Source organism: Pleurodeles waltl, chromosome 4_1 (genome assembly GCF_031143425.1).
Source record: "Pleurodeles waltl isolate 20211129_DDA chromosome 4_1, aPleWal1.hap1.20221129, whole genome shotgun sequence".
Classification (NCBI taxonomy): Eukaryota; Metazoa; Chordata; class Amphibia; order Caudata; family Salamandridae; genus Pleurodeles; species Pleurodeles waltl.
In genome coordinates, this window is record NC_090442.1 from 987,580,626 (window position 1) to 987,602,064 (window position 21,439).

A 21,439-nucleotide genomic window follows, 5' to 3' on the forward strand; every position below is an offset into this window, starting at 1 on the left:
GCCCCAGATAGAGCATTTTTAGTAGCAAGGCTGATATAATCAATGTGATTTGCACATGAACCTCACTACTTTTTTGTGTCACTGAACAGCGTGGAACCTTTTTACTTTCATCTCTATTTAGAGGTCTGGTTGTAAATATTAAATTGTACTATAATTGTAGATAATCCAGACAAAAAGAGAAAGAAAAGAGAAACAATGTCTGAACAGACCTTCCAAGGATCAACTTGCCATTCTAACTTATGTTTTGGGTTTCTTCATAACTGTTAAAAAAACGAGATGTGTAATTATGCATATGCCTGCATAAGTGTTGCATAATTATATGCAAAACTTATGCAGGCTGACACAAATAGGGCTTGTATTGCTCTGCAGCCCTCACAGTTGAGGTACCTATGCCAAAAACCTAGATGCAAGATCACTAAAGTAATCTGTATGATTGGCACATGTGCATAGATTTTCACTCTAGAGAAAGATGTCCTTTGTTTACAACAGATGGTATTCCCCTGTAGTCTCTCGAAAAAAATTAGACACATGGTACATGGTCCATAACTTTATTCTGTTCCAAACACTATAAGCTGAGCATGTGACACATGAACTTTCTACCATCTATGAGTCACCTATACAGGGAGTGCAGAATTATTAGGCAAGTTGTATTTTTGAGGATTAATTTTATTATTGAACAACAACCATGTTCTCAATGAACCCAAAAAACTCATTAATATCAAAGCTGAATATTTTTGGAAGTAGTTTTTAGTTTGTTTTTAGTTTTAGCTATGTTAGGGGGATATCTGTGTGTGCAGGTGACTATTACTGTGCATAATTATTAGGCAACTTAACAAAAAAAAATATATACCCATTTCAATTATTTATTATTACCAGTGAAACCAATATAACATCTCAACATTCACAAATATACATTTCTGACATTCAAAAACAAAACAAAAACAAATCAGTGACCAATATAGCCACCTTTCTTTGCAAGGACACTCAAAAGCCTGCCATCCATGGATTCTGTCAGTGTTTTGATCTGTTCACCATCAACATTGCGTGCAGCAGCAACCACAGCCTCCCAGACACTGTTCAGAGAGGTGTACTGTTTTCCCTCCTTGTAAATCTCACATTTGATGATGGACCACAGGTTCTCAATGGGGTTCAGATCAGGTGAACAAGGAGGCCATGTCATTAGATTTCCTTCTTTTATACCCTTTCTTGCCAGCCACGCTGTGGAGTACTTGGACGCGTGTGATGGAGCATTGTCCTGCATGAAAATCATGTTTTTCTTGAAGGATGCAGACTTCTTCCTGTACCACTGCTTGAAGAAGGTGTCTTCCAGGAACTGGCAGTAGGACTGGGAGTTGAGCTTGACTCCATCCTCAACCCGAAAAGGCCCCACAAGCTCATCTTTGATGATACCAGCCCAAACCAGTACTCCACCTCCACCTTGCTGGCGTCTGAGTCGGACTGGAGCTCTCTGCCCTTTACCAATCCAGCCACGGGCCCATCCATCTGGCCCATCAAGACTCACTCTCATTTCATCAGTCCATAAAACCTTAGAAAAATCAGTCTTGAGATATTTCTTGGCCCAGTCTTGACGTTTCAGCTTGTGTGTCTTGTTCAGTGGTGGTCGTCTTTCAGCCTTTCTTACCTTGGCCATGTCTCTGAGTATTGCACACCTTGTGCTTTTGGGCACTCCAGTGATGTTGCAGCTCTGAAATATGGCCAAACTGGTGGCAAGTGGCATCGTGGCAGCTGCACGCTTGACTTTTCTCAGTTCATGGGCAGTTATTTTGCGCCTTGGTTTTTCCACACGCTTCTTGCGACCCTGTTGACTATTTTGAATGAAACGCTTGATTGTTCGATGATCACGCTTCAGAAGCTTTGCAATTTTAAGAGTGCTGCATCCCTCTGCAAGATATCTCACTATTTTTGACTTTTCTGAGCCTGTCAAGTCCTTCTTTTGACCCATTTTGCCAAAGGAAAGGAAGTTGCCTAATAATTATGCACACCTGATATAGGGTGTTGATGTCATTAGACCACACCCCTTCTCATTACAGAGATGCACATCACCTAATATGCTTAATTGGTAGTAGGCTTTCGAGCCTATACAGCTTGGAGTCAGACAACATGCATAAAGAGGATGATGTGGTCAAAATACTCATTTGCCTAATAATTCTGCAATCCCTGTATTATTGGTGGTCAAACTGTCCAAGCTTTTTTTTGTATTTGTTTGTTGGTATATCTGTGACTTCGAAGACATCATGTACTATCATATCAATAATCAATGAAATGGCATTGCAAGCGGTTCATATCAATATACGTTCAAGCAGTGGTTTGTCAATTGTCATTTGGATACCGTCTCAAGGAACGAGCATGTGATCGCTGTTAGCAGTAATATAACAAACAAGCAAGTATAAAGCAACACGCTCATAGACCTTTATGTGGTATGGGGATGGGGTGCATCTTTGGATTAGTGTTAGAGAAATTCTCCACGAGGAGGATTTAATGGGCGTGATAAGTGATCTGGAGCGGAAGGTGTGCAAAGGAAAATATTAATTTCTCATCAAGCGGAGCTAAAGAGGTGTCCTGGAATATCCCCATTTTCATGGAGCGCGGAGATCGTTTTTGGCTTCTACATTCAATAGAAAGATCTCCCAGCAGTCCTCACCAAATTGGATAACTCCATGTGCACATAACCATTGAATAGTGTTGGCTTCCGCATGTGCCCAAGTCAGCAGGTCAGGCAGCCACTGCTAAAGAGATAAGGGGGGTGGGTGACTTCCACCTAAGCTTGTTTTTTTAAAAGAGACATTGCATGGAATGAGCAATGATGCAAAAAGGAAAAAATCACTAAGTGAGAAAAACAGCAGAAATATTGAGATATGAGAAAACAGGGTTCCATCAGAAAATGTGAGAAAACTGGATTCCATCAAAGAATAGCTCTAAGAGTAGATGCACAACTAGTCCGTCTTAATCTCCGAAGTCAGCAGAATGTATGTTACACTACTACCCACCTGATAATAGTTTTTTTAGAGGGACCATGCAAAGATTTGTAGATAGACATACATCTCTGAATATGGAGATTATGCGTCCATCTATGTGTGGAGCACTAGCTGAAACCTCCCACTTTCCAAAGGCACATTAAGATTTTGAAATGTCCGTATTTGTGTTGCCAGATCTAAGACTTCCTGATCTAGTTCCAGTGCAAGTCATACTCCAATAAAGGGCAAGTTCACATACTCAGAAGGTAAAAATGTATCCAACCATAATGTCACAGCATAACAGATTTCCTATACTCTGCTCTTTGCCTTCATGCATGTTTATTGCCCTTAGTGCTCTTCTAAACAAGAGGGGTTTGCAACAGTGGTTGGAGAGCCAGTGGAATCAGTTCTCATGAATCTGTTAAGATAGACTCCTTCTGTCCCCAGCACGGTGACAGTCTTTTTTGTGGTGTCAGCTAAAACATCTCATAAAAGGCATCCCCTTCCATGACAACCTGCCTTCTCAGAGCATCTTAATAGATGTTTTGTTTACAGAGATGGGACTACTCCTGTATCCCGTAGCGAAGGCACACACAGTTAGAGGTAAGTTAAGTTGATTTATTTACTGAAGACTGTTCCTACAACTTGAGCATAGCTGTCCCTCAGCCAGTCACACTCCAACTGACATCCCTGGAATGCTAGCTTCATATCTAGAACACAGAACATATGAAACTCCACATTTTTAATTCAACGTGACACATTCTCAATACAAAGCTGACCAGTGTATAACATATGCTTCCCAGTGAATAACATATCTTCCTCCTTTTCCTCACATTATGAACAGAACATAATTGAAAACGTTAAAAAACTGTAATACATTGTGCAGGGAGAATACACTGCAAAGGAAAAAAACTAAATGGAAGATTACATACTAAAAAAATAAAGAGAGTAGCAAAAATCTTGAAAATGTGAACGGACTAAATACATTGAACATAGTCGCCCAAGTATGCAGGTGGTTGACAACCTCTGACACGTCTTGGTGTATTCTCACCTTGACCGGATCCTGCTGAGATCACCATTTCTGCATGTCCTCCACCTTGAGCGATTTCCAAAGTGTTACTAAGCCTTCCCGTTGAATTGCACATATCCTCATCAGACATTAACATATAAGTGCTATTATCTCACTTTTCCTTGACCACCTCTTAGATATAAACCTACTCACCTATTGTTCCAGCTTTCACCATTTTCGCTAATCACTGAATAACGATTAATGTATTTAACCTTAAAAGTTTCTTTAAACTTTGTCAAACCACCACCTTTTCGACCACATTGAAGTTTCAAGATGCGTTAGGAGCCCGTATTATTGTCCGTCTCTCATTAACCATTCCTGACATGTCCACTCCTTTCCTTCATCCAGTTATAGATTGAAGTGTGGTTGTGCTGAGTACCACAGGATTCCAAAAAACTACTCATCTCATTGAGATCAATTTTTACCATTATCTGTTGTTATTATGGAGGGAACGCCATCCTCACTAAAGATTTATGAAATCTCCCTCATTAACTTGACAATTAACCACTTGGAATGAACATCAACCACTAGGATTGCATGCTTCTAGTCACTCCTCAATTCATGCATAGGTCCAATACAATCGAACCTCAATGTGTGCCATGGCTTACCAAGATCAGATATGTGACCTATGTCAGATTGCACTCACAGTTGTAACCTTTTCTCTCCCTCCTTGAATATGCCACACTTCCAAACCCATCTGTCTACCTGTTCATCCATATCGGACCACCACCAACTTCTCATCAACATTTTCCTCATTTTGGTCTGTCCTAGGTGTCCCTCATGCTTTTTCTATTAACTTTAGTCACAGTCCAATAACCGGTACACATTTCTCCTCCATCATTACCAGTACATCATCTTCTACTAATAGTTCATCCAAAATTTTGAGGTAAGGTCTAACAGATGGTACTGCTGTATTCTCCCTCCTCCTCCCCTTCACAATCATGCATTTGACTTCTTTCTTAGTAGACACTATTTCCATGTTACATTTCTCCATTGTGATTGCACATGTACCTTCTACCTCAATCATGTCCTGCACCAATGCTGCCATACTCTAATACTCTTTGGCCAGTACTGCTGGTCTGTCAACCTCATGCCAGTCCAACAATAACCTAGACAAAGTTGGCTTGACATTTCTTTCATCCTCGGATGTTCTTCAATGCATAACAATACTTCTGGAGTCTAGCTGCTAATCTTGCTAATTTTGCTGATCCCTTACCTGCCTCCAACCCTCCCACTCCCCTGGAAGCAACACTTGTACCAAAGGCTTGTGATCCAAGTGCAAGACAAACTTGGTTCCCCAATAATCTACTCCCCACGCTGCTGTCAAACCTCACGTTAAAAACAGACTGCTTTCTCTCAGAGGTGGCCAAGTTTATGGAGGCAAAGACTACGGACTTCTCTTGTTTACCATGAACTTGTGACAGCACTACCCCAATACCTGTGGCACTGGCGTCCAAAGTACAGATTTTAACTTGGTTTCAAAAGGTGTTAAAAAAACAGCATTATAAATTTCCTTTTTAATCAATTCAGAACACTTTTTTTGCTCTTGCCCCCATTTAAAATTTGCTCCTTTCTTATGTAACACCCCAAACACTCTGTTTTGTCCAAAAATGTTTCCACAAACTTAGCATAATATTCAATGAGGCCAAGGAAGGACATCAACATATCTTTATCTGTGGGTGGAGGAGCTAGTCTAATGGTGTTTAGAATATTGTCCTTAGGTTTAGTACCATTCGCAGTAATGCTGTACCCTAAATAATCCACCTGTTCTACTAAGAACTTGCAGTTGTCACAGCAGAGAGTCTAACCAGCATATTTTACCCTGTGAAACGCTTGCCTAAGGACCAAGTTATGTTGTTCAACTGAATAGCCAAAAATTAAAATGTCATCTTGGAAGTACAAGATGTTATTAATGCCCTTAAACACTTTGTTCACCATCCTTTGAAATACGCTGGCTGCCAAGCATAAATTAAAGGGCATGCATGTGAACTGAAATGTTCCCTCCTTGGTAATGAAGCTTATCAATGGTTTAGACTCCTTGTGCAACTTAATCTGGTGCAAGGCATTCTTCAAATCCAATTTTAGAAAAATACTTACCTCTCTCCAAAGCCAATATTAATGCATTTATGTTCGGTAATAGGTAGGTTTCAATTACTACCTTCTGTTTGAGAGATCAAAGGTTGATGCAAAACCTATACCCTTCATCAGATTTTTTCAGTTGTCACCACCTGGGACATCCAACTGAGGGTTTCCACTGGTTCAATCACACCATTTATAACGTCTCATTTTATATTTCTTTAACTGCAGCTTGAGCAGCTAAAGGATTTTTTCTCACTTTGTGTTGAATTGGTATTGGATCTGGCTATAAGACATTCTTCTGAACATATCCCTTCAAGTGACCCAATTACTCCTTGAAGACATCTTGCTCATCACTTAAAATGTCTGATAGCGAAATGTCCTCAACTATCTTCACCTGGTTGGATGCTCTGGGATTTATCATGATACTGAGGTCATACTGATGCATCCGACCTAAAATAGGCTGACCAGCCTCTCTTACATACACCTTTCCCTCAATCTCTCTTTAGTTAAATGTTATCGTGGACTCCATGTAACCCACTAAACCAATGGTTTCCCCTTGATATCCCCCAGGAATGATATCCTTGGGCAACTAGACTGAAGAATATCAATGTTACTGTGTTCCAGGAAAAAGCACTTTTGCTACACCTCCTTAATGTTGCTAAGTTGGTTTTGAAGTTCATCTCATCAGGGTGTGCATGGCTGCTGCTAGATCGTACAGAAAGGTTCTTCCAGTGTTTCCTTTCTATCACTATTCTGGTAAAGGTACTATTTGAAATATGTTAAAATGTACTGACTGCAGCATCCAGGCCACAAGAAACTGGACTTACTTATTGCCAGATAAACCCAGCAGAGACAACACCACAAGTTTTTCAAGACCCTTTTTAGGAATTTTCAATGGGCCGATATCCCTTCCTGACAGGATCACCAGTCTTATTACTGGAATTTTCAGACTAATTAGACATTTGACCCTTACAAGATTACCTGTAAGCCTTGAAAAGACACCAAGCCTGCACCCCACTAAGGAGCGAAACACTAGTTGTCTTTGATTGCATTGATTCAATTGTATAAAGTAAACTCTTTCCTTATCATTAACTGGATCTCCTTCATCATCTTCATCTTCACAAGAATGATAAATACAATTATCCTTGCATAAAATTATATGAGCTGTTTTGTGGAACTATCTGATGTATATGTATAAGAAAGATGAGAAATAATCAGATGTGTGACGTTGTATCCCCTACACTCTGGAGAAATTGTTTACAATATATGGTGAGGGAATGTTGTTCTGCCCTCAAGGGGTTGTACACACATCCTTGTAATCCCAACTTAAAAAAAGTCAGTATTAAGTCCTGAAGAGCCCTATCATATTTGTCATGTTAAAAAATAATTATGCCTCAATTGGAAAATCATCCATTTCTGAGGAATTCAATACACCCATTACAAAACTAATGTACCTGCGATACAAAGTAATATAACACTACTCTCTGCGGCATCTTTCATGAAAGCAATTATTCTAGTTGTGCTCAACATTATTAAATATTGTCAGTGAGAGCTAATCTCTGTGTTCCCAAGGGTTTTAAACAGTGCCTCACGAAGATAGAGTGGTCATGAGCATTGAATATTACCTCATTGAAAATCCTAGATATGCATAGTGGGAGTCATCATACATGTGACTAGTCCATCTTATGTGCGGTATACTGGAATACCTTTTTCTGTGTGTACTTGTACCTTATAATTTGATGGAAACATTAATTATTAAATACAGGTACAAAAACCTACAGCTTATATCCAATTAAACCTACAGTTTGGATTATACCAGTGTTTCTGCTCAAACCCTAACACTACTGCCCTTGGAAAGGTGGGTGATAAATGAAGGTAAATGCAACCATGAATGCAGCAGACCTGAAGATATGACAGAGAAGGAAAGCTACTTACTGGGAATCCTAGTTCTCCGATAAAAGCATAATATATTTCCTTGATGCCTTGAATCCCTGTAGGCACATTTCACAATAAATTTTCTGATTTTGAAACTTTATTTTAAATAAATAAAAGCTATCTATCAAAGGCAGTATTTTCCTTTTTGAATTTTAAATTTTTGAAAAGGCAACCAGTTATTCTAATCAGTCTGAAAGTGAATTTGACTGCTAATGTGTGTAAAAATCAAAAGGAAATGTGGGCATTATCCTGGCATAACAAGTTAACAAAGTAATAATAACTGATGCATTAAGAACTCCTGAAACAATGCCACCCCATCATGCCATGAGGGTTGGTCAGTGAAGAATCTAGAAACAGCCGCTAACCTCATAGGCTTGCTTTTTCCCCCCCCAAAAAACTCAATTTTTGTTGGAGTTTTTTTGTTTCACCGATTGGCGCTTTTTCCCTTGCTTTATTGGTTAGGTATTAGACTTTTTGAATCTCTTTCTCAAGTTTCCATACCAAATATCTTTGGAAAGTGGTGTTCTTGTGAGGGAAAGAAGTGTTGGAAAGATGAGCATGACATTTATATCATCTGCTTTTCAGATTATCACTAAAAAAGAAGTGTACTTTTTTTCTGTATATTCATACAGGAGTCTGACAGACTGGGTGCAGTGTGCCTCGGATGAAACAAGGGAAAATTGAGACACATCCTCTCGGGCCCTTAGCTCCTGTGGAATGATGGAGGATCCATTCTCCTCCTCTGCCTTGAGTGGCGTTGTGCCATTTTTCAAGGACTCCAGACTTTTCCTCATGTCACTGCAGTTCCCAGTCAGCACTGATTATTCAGTCTTGTGGATATCCGAGGCTACCCACTTGATTCCGAGGTTCATTTTGCACCAGAGATAATTTCCAACAATGATGCTCTATGATTGAGGATTCATACCTCGATGCCAAGTGTTGGATCATAGAATAGGAGTAGAATCCTTTCCTCCTGACTAAGGGCTATAGAACCGTTGACTGAGAAGCCTTCAGCCTTAACAGCTGCAGAATTTGATGTTCTGCTTTTAGCTGCCATATCAGCCTGAAGATCACTTATCCTACAACCAGACAACCAGTGCAACCTCCTGCAGATCTGCCTTCACTGTGATGCCCTTCTTAACTTTCACTTTCTACACCCAAGAGGGATAATGGGTCAGAGCACAGGCATACAAGTCATAGCAAAGACATCTTCTTGGAACAGCAAAAATGCATCCTACTGGGGTTTTACAGGAGCAACAGGCCTCAGGAATCAAGACATAATACGGGCAGCTTTTAGCATAAACCACAAGAACAACATGGTCATGGACCTCCTTAATGGGCCAAACAAGATCTAGTTGATGATCATCTTCCTCCTTCTCATAGGAAATGTATGCCTCAAAGTCCTCAGAACGCAACAGCCCTTCAGACTATGGTTCTTCCTTTCCAGGTACTTTAGGTACTCTACCATCCTTGAGCTCTCCGGGTGACAAAGTCGCCAATAGAGGGGACAAAAAGGTGAATATTGATGCCATACCTCAGTTGATGCACCCTTATTTTTAAGACATTTCTCCCTAAGAAGTGGCTGTCTCCTCTGCTCTCATGAGCCAAATAAACAAGGGTTGAGGAATTCCAAGGAGAAATATGCAGAGCTTCATCACAGATAAAACAATAAGGATTTTCAAGAGATTTTAAAAAACTAAATCGTGACCTGTGACCAGCTTATATGTGCTGTCAATTTCTCAAGAAATCTTGTTACCCTTGGAAGGCTTTCCTGGCTTCATCAAACCTTTTTAACCCTGCCAGTTTGGAGAAAAAAAACTTCTGGATTTGCCTTCTAAAGGATTCTCACTTTTCAGCACCCTGGCAAGAGATCCAGTGTATGAAAAGATGGTAAACAATACCTTGTAAATCTCAAGGAGTTATTGCAGATCCACCTCAAAGGTTAAGGTAGGGCTCTCCTGCATACACGTTACATTCTGAAAAAGACCACAAATTCTACAGTGTTCTCAAGAGTAGTGTAGTAACAGATGCAGTCAAATGCAAAATACCCCACAGAATAGTTTTCCTACCTAAAATGTTCTAAAGAGCATTAAAACAACAGATTGATGCCTCCAACTGCAAAATTCCCCACAGGATATATTTCCTAGAAGCCTTCAGCAGCTACATGAAACGATAAAATGCTTCTACAATACAGTGACTTTTTTGCTCTGCTGGCTCGAGTTTTTACCTTGAATTGTATTGTATCACTTTCTCTCTTGGCAGACGTCAGTAAGACCGATGTGTGCTGAATACTGTGCAAAATGGATACAAAATCATATTCCGCCTTCATACAGCTTATTGTTTTAGCAATGGTTTTGAGACTGGATTTACACTAAAGTCTGGTTTGGCTGGTTAATCTCTCCTACAGGACAATGCAGTAGAGTTTGTTCCAAAATAGCAATTAAATGTGGGACTCTATTACCATTAGTTTTTTAGTAAAAAAAAAAAATCCAACCTTAGATCTAAAACTAACAAATAAATAGTCAAAAGAGGAATTCAGAACGTTAGTAATTCATCAGATTTTCTGTCATCTATATTTGGGAGATTGGATGTTCTCGATCTACATAATGTGTTTTTCACTTGCCTCTTTGTGAAAAACACACAACTGTTTTACACTTGTTTTAGTGGCATTTGAATAATAGACATATACATATTGTGTAGTGTATCATAACTCCTTCCAATGTTTTTGAAACTGTTCATAATGTCCTGATTAGGATACCCAGTGTCTCAGCAGCACGAACAACCAGAATAAATACCTCCTATAATGCCCTAAACGATTGGATTTGGCATTGCGAAAGTACTCAAATAATGAGCAACATATTAAATCCAACAGCCCAAAATAGAGTGTAGAACCTACCCCCCCAGTGCTAAATGCTCTCTTCCTGAATCGCTTAACCACATTTTCAAACAGTGTGACGGGATCCCCTGTTGTATATCCACTAAAGTATCCACTGTATTCATGGGGCTCCAAGCCCTCTCACACCTCAGCCATGTCCAGTCATGGGTCCGGTGAAATACACTCAGTCAACACACAAAGTTCCTTAGGTTAAGGATAGTAATATCTCAATTCCATGCACAGAGGTTTGCTACCTGAGCATAATCTGAGTATGGGTGGTAGTAGCAGTTTTCATTAACAGAGAGGGATCTTCATGTATCCATGCCTGAACAATTGCAAACTAAATACATAAACTGGTGCATGACCATAAATTAGTGGTCACCTCTCTTCAGGAATGATAAATTAATCTAAACTGCTCAAGCTATCCAATAATTAAGGGCAATGATATATGTAGCAATACTAAAAGCATTCACTTTGGAAGATAGGCTATCATTTGTCCAAAACAATCCGCTTCTTCTGACAACAAATTCCCATCAATCAGTCAGACAAATGTATCTGTACCGAATGCCAACTTTCATAAGCAACCTCCTAAGGAATGCCTGAAAACAAATGGAACTTACAATAGGAGATTGGAATAAATGAAACCAGTGGAACACCACCTTACTTCTATCTCTAGCATGGGTCCTGCAAGAGGAAAACCATCAACAACTGTCTTTAACACATGATTTTAATGGATGTGTTAATAAAAGATCTGCATGAGCAATCTCTTCGCTGAGAGGTTTATCTCCCCATCAGACTATAGTTATCAAATCATTATGGCCCTCAATTATTTCTTGCATTTACCTCCACCTCATACAGCCTCCTCTAGAATGAAAAAATCACTTTGATGTATCCCATAAACAAGCAGGAAGGACCAGAACCTGAATCCTATCAAGTGAGATACAGACAGTTTGACACTGGTCAGTGGTGAGGAACTTCATTTTAAAGGCTGTTTGTCTACTGGACCAACAGAGCTGGAAGGCTAACAAACTCTGGAGGCACATTCTGGATTTTTTTTAATTACTTAGGAATGCATCAAGTGTGTATGTTCACCACTGCAGCAGATCAAAATGAGAGCATTCCCTGTTTGGAGACAGTGATGTTCCACTGTTCTTGCGTTTCAGTCCAGCTTGGAAGTCCCTGCCAAGCACATGCAGGATTTCTTAACCTGTGTCCAGTCTCCCAAATTGTTTTTTTATCATAGTGGCTACAGTCATTGGGACAAGTGCACGAACGTTCGCTGACTGAGCCCTTTACTTTTGTGCTTGTCGAGTGTCAGTACCCAGAAACAATGACAGAACACTGGTCTCATGCTCGTGGCCAGCTTGGACATCTGTTGCCAAGCATGGAATTGCCATTTACCATCGAAATGAGCACATCTGCTGACACCAGCCAGGACACATTCTTTTTCCTCTTGTAGGGTCTTACTGCACCTGCAAGTAAATACCCTCTGAAATCATCACTCTAGGTGGCATTTCTTCACTAGATAAGAACTGTACTGTGTGTCCTTTTTTTCTGCTTTCAGGTGCCTCTCCTATCCATATTTCCTGATGAGAACCGGATACTCTAAAGAGTTTGAAATGCCATTGACACCACTGCACACAAACCTAATGGGCATAAAATAATTTGCCTGCAAAAGGGTCTATAGTTGGGTGCATCAAGGAAACGCATAGCAGAAGGCTTTTGTGTTTGTAAATGTCCACAGTTTGCTTACTTCTATCTGTTTTTCTCACTGGGACACACTGCACCAGCACCTTTCTATATGGTACCCAAAATGTGTACATAAACCCTGCGCTCTTTTTAAATACTTGTTCTCTGTCGTTACCTATGGGTTGTGCTGATTAAAAATATCATAAGGCGAGACTGCAATCATAGATTCTGTACATTAACTATATGGACTGAATTGCTTTGTCAAACAGTGAAATTTGACTGAATGATCTCCAGTTTGAGCCCCTGTGTTGTTTAGTGCTTGTATGCACATGTTCCCACCAGCCTAAGGGCAGCTCTTGTTAATTACAATATTGCATGCTCTTTTTATTGACAGTGAAAATGACAATGATATTAACTGCTCCAGAGTGGCTAAGACAGTGGTGGAATCATTATCAAAGCCCCCTATTTAACGACTCATGTTTCTGCTGTGCATGCAATAACTTCTTATCACAATGGTGTACAAGATCCTCTACCACAGCTGGCCATCACTCAGTTTATGACCCTGAATGCCTGCAATACTGGCACCTTGGCTTCCAGACAACTGCATGAATATCCTGAAGGATCCTTATATGCCTTTATGTTGATGGTATTCTCTCTCTGGTGCCTTAAGAAGCAGACAGACTAGAGATTTTATGAGAAGGTGACAGTTCACCGTTCCTGTTTTTCCCCATAGAAATATGGCCACCTCCTTCTTAAGAGTTTAGCACTGTCCTGTTTAGGATAATGGTATATCTTTCTAATAATGGGAAGTTGAATTCTTAGAAGCCATAAGAATGACTTTGAGTGTTAGTAAGGTTTTAGCTTTGAATGCTCCACATGCTTCTTTTCTGCCCTAAGTCATTATGCATTTTCACCTGAATCAAACAGCCCCATTACAGGTTTTCTGGGAGGACGATGTGTCCAGCAAAGAGTTGTGGTCATACCTTAGGTATTAAGTGGACATTATGATGATACTTGGAAAAATGCAAGTATTTACATCATCCACACAGGTGTTTTTTCCAATATGGTGGTGTTTGCACCTAAGTAGATTGTGTCAGTAATAAGTAAGTGCTACAAAAAGGGACCAGACCTTGGCCTGGAAGACCTAAAACACATTCTACAGTGGCAAAAGCAGGAAAATCTGCTTTAATGACAGATGTTCCAAATGTAGTGTGTAATGTGGCTAATTGTGGACCAGCTCAAACCTTACTATGGATATCTGTATAGATTATGACTACAAAACTAATACCATTGTGGTTCACACTTAACATGTTTGGTTTCTTTTATGTTCAGTCCTTCCATGACCTCATTAGAAGTTTGGTGGAGTGGGCGGTAAGTCAAGCTTGCAATTATCCTACCCCATTTAGAGAAGGGGAAAATGCTGATTGTGTGCTGGTGGAACTGTCAGTGTAATTATTGGATGGTGGCCTGTCCACAGCGCAAATCCTAGTGCATCAGGACAACAGCACTATCTAGAGGAGGATTCATGAGCAGGATTTTCCATTACAGGATATGCTTTCAAGGAACAGAGTCAGTTTTTGTTCTGTTTGCAATCAAAGATAAAGGGTATATTCCCTTTAGTTTTTCATTCTGTGTAAAATGCTAAAACACTAGTGTTTTCAGTCAAATGTACTTTATGAGTAAGTAGGCTAATAGGCTGCCTTTTCATAAATAAAAATCCCAAAAGACATAATATTTGCCCTCATTAGGACATTTCTGATAATAAACTTTGTCAAAACTGACATTTCTGTTTTAAAATGCATGCTTGAAACTGCTGAGCTATAACTCATGTTACAGAATGTAGAGTAGCATGCAACCTATGCTCTGAAAGTTTTGTGGCACTTCACCAGTTATTTAGTTAGTCTCTAACTTTGTTCTCTGTCTGCTTTGTTATGGCTGACTTCTTTCCCAGAATAAATGGATCTCTCTTTAGGACATGTTTGGTAAAGGGAGATGTTCTGTGAGATTCTTTACGGAGAATATGTTTTTGCCATTATAGCCTTGAGGACTATGAAATCAGCAAGTTGTATTCTAACAGTGCTTACACAAATAGAAAGTGGAAGGTAGTTAGTGTTTTTCTTATGATTCCACTGGGCAGCTTTGCACAAGAACCAATATAGAGCAATAGAGTATCTATTAGGGCAGAAATGTCCTCAGCATAGTATACAGATGCATTCACCTGCCCTGATGACCCACTACACACACACGCACACATATATAGTACCAGAACTGAGGCCTACTAGCTAACAAATTTAAAGTTCTGTTGTTATGGGCATGCTCATAACTTGTGCACTAGCATGCCATTCTGGACTGGATCTGGAAAATTTCAAAGCCGCAATGCCACCAGTAGAGGGTGCTGGACTCAGTTGGCACTAGAAGTGATGTCAAGCGATTTCCCCGAGTCCATAAAGTACCCACCCCAGAGGATCGATGGCAGCTCTCTTTTTTCCTCGCCTTAGTTGCAGCTCCAGAGCTTTGATCTCTGAGGAGTTTCCTCTCACAAAATTCAAACAAAAAAGCAGGTCGGTATTTGTAAGGGACAGATTTCTATCAAGGATCCCCATTTGGTTTGTTTATGGTGCTTGGCCTCTGTCCACAACACCAAATCTTGTACCTCCTGCCTCAGTACGAACCCCAAGGGCATCAAAGAGAGGCCGAACAAGCTCTTTATGGCTCAGGCCAATGACGACCAACACCGTAAAAAATGCTCTTGACGCCGCTCTTGTTCTCCTTCTTCTTCATTCATAAAGTGCAAGAGGCAGCATAAGAGGAACAACATATTTGCTAAGGCGTCAACACTGTATGGAGCCCCTTCAGAGTCAACGGCTCTAGCACCTCTACCACTGTGCATGCTGCTAGTAGAAGAGGCTTACGAAGCACACCTCCATACAGTCTTTGATGCAGACTCAGACTCTGTGGAAGGTCTCCTCTATGAAGACCAAGGGTAGGATCCCCAGCCAAAACTTCAGGGCATATCATCAGCTAGTGACCTTATACATAGGCCAAATTGGTCATGGAGTTCCCTGCTGTACCACCCACACTAAAGGTGATGTCCTTTCATAAAATCATGTTGAAGGCTGCAGAGGCCATGGATTTGCAGTTGCCATCAGCAGCAATTGAAACCAGTGTCCTCACAGACGTCTTGTTGCCCTCTTCAGCCATGTTGGATCCTTTATTGCCTTTCAATGAGGCTTTACTGTCACCTGTCCTGGTGGCTTGGACAAAGCCGCCATCCATGCCGTCAATCGACAGGCTTGTGGGCCAACACTACAGTTCAGCACCAGGTGACCTGCCATTCGTTTCATGTATCCCTCACTGGAGAGCCTACTTATACAGCTGTCCTGCTCCAGTATACAGCTGGGTGGTGCCTTCCCTACTGTACCATTGGACAAAGAGTCTAAAAGACTAGAGGTTTTGGGCAAAACAGCCTTTTCCACCACAAGCGTGGCCTTGAATTCATATGATGTCCAGTCCAACTTAAAGGATCTTCCCTTTCATGGAGTGCAACTCAGCAGTGATAAGGTGGATTCAGCGCTGGAGAGATTCAACACCTCAAGGGCCACGCTACATTCACTGAGGCTTCAGTTTTCTCCACCAGCGGAGGACATTCAATTCTTCTGCCACTTTGATGGCTTTGAGAGAGGTTCCTTCTTTTGTTCTAGGCAATACCAACCACTCTAGTAGCAACCAAACACCCTCGTTTGCCAATACAGGGGTCATTCCAGAGGTTGAGGCAGCGGATCCACCTTGTAACCCTTCTCCTTCTCCTCTTCCTTCCCCGTACCTCAATGAAAGCAAGCCTAATTTATCGCTCCAACTCCACACTGAGCTTGTTGGAGATCGGGTGTCCCACTTTCTTCTGGTCTGGAAGGCCATTACTTTGGACCAGTGGGTTCTTCAAATTATAAAAAGTGCTACGCCCTACCCTTCCTTTAGGTTCTGCAGGTGGAGAGCTCAGCTAGAGGTTCTGGAGATCAGGGGACTCTGGTCTCCAGAGGAGTGGGCTCTTCATATCAACCTGCTAGAATTACGAGTAACTCTGTTCACTCTCAAGGCCTTCCTCCCCTCCATCATAGGTCAATCCGTCCCGACTGTGATGGACAACACAACTGAAATGTGGTATGTAAACAAGCAAGGGGAGCAAGGTCTCACATCCTTTGTCTGGAGGATCTGAGATTGTGGTCTTAGGCACAGCACCAAAAAATCTGTCTCACTGGCAGTCATCTAGCGGGGTCTCTCAACATAACAGCGTATAGCCCAACCAGTGTTATCTTTGCATCACAAGTGGCATCTTCTACCTTAGGTAGTCTGGGACATCTTTGCCTAATGGAGCTCTCCTATGGTGGACCTATTCGCTCTTTGGAAAATGCTCGGTGCCACCAATTCTGCTCCCTCCAGTATCTGATGTGAGGGACACGTTTCAGTTGAGGTGGAACTTTAAGCTGCATTAAATGTTTCCCCAATACCCTTAATTCCTTGGATTTTGAAAGAGATTATCCAAGACTGGGCCCAAGTCTTTCTTATAGCTCCAGATTGGGAGAGAAAGGTGTGGTTCCCAGACCACCTGTGCTCACCCACGTATCCCTTGCTCCACCTGCCATTCATGCTGGGCCTTCTCTCCCAGTTGGGGGACTGGTTCTGCATCCTAATCTCTGGGGTCCCCACCTACATGCTTGGAGAGTGAGCAGGGGCAATTAAACTTCTTCAATCTGCCACCCAAGGTAGTAGACCTTATATTGTCTACTCGTTAACCCCTCCACTAAGTCTGCATACTACAGCAGATGGGGCAGCTTTATTGCTTGGTGTGTGGACAAAGGGTTGTGAATCCCTTACAGGTCAAACTATCCCAAGTACTGCAGTTCGCTCTTCCTCTAAATGAAAGAGGATGTGCCATTGGCACTATGAAGGGCTACTTAGCTGTTTTATCTGCTTACCTCTGTCTGACGGTTCATTCATCCCTTTTGTTTTGCTCTCACAGCAGTGTTTTTGGTTGCCATGATGCCTGCTAGATGGGTCAGTGAGTTGCAGGCCTTGAGCATTTGTCCCCCTGCACTACCTTCTTCTCAGACAAGTTGGTGTTGTGAACTAGGGCGGCTTTCCTTCCCAAGGTGGTCACACCCTTTCACCTGGTCCAAACCCTTATCCTCCCAGCCTTCTACTCTCCACCACATCCTCCAAAGGAGGAGGAATGGTTGCATTGGTTGGATCCAAGGCAGCCGGTTAATTACTATCTGGACTGCATCAGACATTATTGCTCAAATGACCACATCTTTCTGAACTATTGTGGAGCCAAGAAGTGGAAGGCTATTCAGAAGAGGAGTATCCCCTTTTAATCATCCTCTGTGTTAACATGTGCCATGCCCTCGCCAAGAAGGAGCCACATGAATGAATCAAATTCCATTCCACCAAGGCAAAGTCCACCATTTTGGCACTGGTTCTGGGTGACCCAATTGTGAAAATATGTAAGGTGGTTGACATGGCCTATCTTGCACACCTTTGCAAAGCATTACTGCCTTGGTACGGAGATATGCAGGGACAGACACTTCGCTAGATCTGTCTTTCAGGATTTTCTGGTCTGAATCATCAATTTACCATTTGCCTGGGCAGAGTATTGCTAACAAATCTGTTCTATAGGTGAGGGGTCTGCAGTTAAGGTATCCATCAGTAGAAAAAGTTACCTACCTGCGGTAACTATCTTTCTGATGGATGCTGTATCTACCTGCAGATTACTCACTACCTTCACGGCCTCCCCATTTTGATGGATGAGTCATATTATATAGTACCGATAACCCGTGCCCTAAGGTTACTATAACTGGCGCCCTTGCCATGCACTTCTAATTACAATACAAATTACGGCACTCATGACATCTTTGATAACATCATTGATAATATCAATGTGATGTTTGCAGTACATTTTTATAATGAAAAAAATGTTCCTGGCGGGGGTGCAAGCTATAGTTACCTTAGGCCACGAGTTCTAGTTACTTAAGATAAGATTTGTACTTTCAAATGTTAGCCTAACTATAAAGTCCCTGTAACCTTTGTTTTTTTTAAGTGAATTTCAATGTTTTTTAAATTCTATTTTCTAACTGTAACATTCCTGTAACCAATGAATTTCTATAGTATGTTTTAACGTATGGTAATTTAAATTGCTGTGCACGGAGGTGGTTGGCCACAGGGCCTGGCCTGCCCCATATAACCACCCAACCTTGCAGTGCGCACAGCCTTCAACCTTGCACCTTGCGGCCCACTGCACACATCTAAATCTTTGCGCCAGGGAGGTGGCGGTCCACACAGCTTTGGCAAGCCTTGTAGGGGGGCCCAAGCACAACCCTCTTTATTTTTGGCATGCCCCCGGGTTCTAGCCCACTCAGGGGCTTCATGAAAAGGGCGTGAAACACCAGTTTAAAAAAAATTATATATATAATAACCTGCGGATCCATCTATGGAAATTCCAACCTTTTAAAAAAAAATGCATTTAAGCGCTGGCGGGGTCCCTGTAGGACCCCAGCAACAGAGCTAGGGAGTCAGGGTGACTCTACCCTGGCCCCTTTTTTAATTTTTTTTCCTGGGACTTGGCTGAAGCAAAGTCCCAAGATGGATGCCAGTACTTCTGTGTTGAGGTGTTGGCAGACAATCAGATAGCACGGGCCAGTATCCGCATGCCCATATATCTATATTTTTTTATCTTTCATTTCTCTTAAACTACTGAACAGATTGACACCCAATTACAAAAAGCACAATCTGTTCAACAAGTTCTACCTTCATGCCAAATTTGGTTTAATTCCGTTAAGCAGTTTTTGGCTGTAGGTGTGTCTAAAGACCCTATGGAAAAATTAATGGGGAAAACGCTTTTTGGGACCCTCCCTTTTTTTCTGCCCCCCACTTGATGGATCACTCCAAAACTTTCATGACAGCAGCTAAACTGATCAAAGTATGCTTTGAAAATTCTGTGAAGCTCCGTCAAGCAGTGCCAAAGTTTTGACAAAACCAAAAAAACTCCCTTCCTATGGAAACTAAGTCCTAACTATAACTAGCCACTTGTGACAGCCAGTAGGTTTTTATATTTATACATACATATTGATTTGTTGCACTCCAGGAGTTTAATTTCTTATATCCAAAGAATTTACAAAAAGACACCACCAACGCGTTTCACAGTAAACTGTGAACAAGACCGGGAGGTTGTAGGCCTGGATGAACCACAACGGCTAAGACCACCCCCAGCCCAACACAGACTTCATCTTTTCTTTTTAGAAACAGTGAAGCCACATCCTCACAATTTCTGAGGTTCAATGCTGTGGCTACAGAGACTGAGGTGGGGCAGGCATGCTGCTGGGCATAGCCCAGGCCTAGCTTCTGACACATTCATGCACACTTTTCAGCTTGCCTGTGCTCTGCTGGATGCATAGGATGGCCACTACTGATGATAGTAGGTGAATGAAGATTCCAATGTGCCATCAGTTGTGAGAAAGGGCAAGACAAAAAAAGAATGAGTGAATTTCACTGGGCATAATGCTGCTCCTACGAGAGGGGCCTCATTGCTAAGTTGGGCCACATAAGAGTGAAAGGCAGAGGGAGCAGAGCGCTTGCAGCACCTGGAAAGGATCGCACTCAAAGATTCTGACTTGTATTATTAGTGTATTTGTATAGTATTTATTGCAGTTGTGCGATTAAAGTACTTTGTCTTGAAAAGACCAGCACTGGGCTGGATAATGAGACTAGCCCTGTGTTTGCCTTAGAAAGACAAGCACTGGGTTGGACATTAGTGTACTCGGTGGTTGATTGACAAGACAGGCAACTAACCCGCTTCCTAGAGGACAACCGCACCCTGGACCCTTCCCAATCTGGACTCTGCCCTCATCGCCACCATCGACGACATCAGAACCATACTGGACAGCGGCAAAATGGCAGCCCTCATCCTCTTGGACCTCTCGGCCGCGTTCGACACCGTCTGCCATCACACCCTATGCTCACACCTCAGCAATGCTGGAATCTGCGACAGAGCCCTGGACTGGGTCACCTCTTTTCTCACCGGCACAACCCAGAGAGTCCGCCTCCCCCCATTCTGCTGGGAGGCCACCAAAATCATCTGCGGCGTACCCCAGGGTTCGTCCCTCAGGCTGACCCTCTTCAACCCCTACATGGCCCGTTCATTAACATCGCCTGATCCCACAACCTCTATATCATCCCATACGCTGACGACACCCAGCTGATCCTCTCCCTCACCAAGGACTCTGCCTAGACCTACCTCCACAAAGGAATGAAGGCAATCGCAGACTAGATGAAGAGCAGCTGCCTCAAGCTCAATTGGGACAAGACAGAAGTCCTCATCTTTGGCTCCACCCCCACCGCATGGGATGACTCGTAGTGGCCTGCCACTCTCGGAGCAATTCGACTCCCACCGACCATGCACGCAACCTAGGATTCATCTTAGACCCTCACTATCCATGACCCAGCAAGTCAATGCCATTTCCTCCTCCTGCTTCAACACCATCCGCATGCTCTGAAAGATCTACAAATGGATACCCACCGAAACCAGAAGAACAGTCACCCAAGCCCTCGTAAGCAGCAAACTGGATTACGGCAATGCCCTCTAGGCAGGAACCATGGCCAAACTCCAAAAGAGACTGCAATGCATCCAGAACACCTCTGCACGCCTCATCCTGGACATCAGCATCCACTGCCACATCGCAGACCACCTGAAAAACCTGCACTGGCTCCCAGGCAACAAGAGAATCACCTTCAAACTCCTCACCCAACCTCACAAAGTAATGCACA

At 42.1% G+C, this 21,439-nt stretch overlaps 1 protein-coding gene across 3 annotated transcripts in view; it reads left to right on the forward strand.

Annotated features, from left to right (window-relative positions):
* LRRK2 (leucine rich repeat kinase 2) overlaps positions 1-21,439 on the forward strand; it is a 1,446,345-nt gene that overhangs the window by 748,574 nt on the left and 676,332 nt on the right. The gene's annotated exons all lie outside the window — the stretch shown is intronic.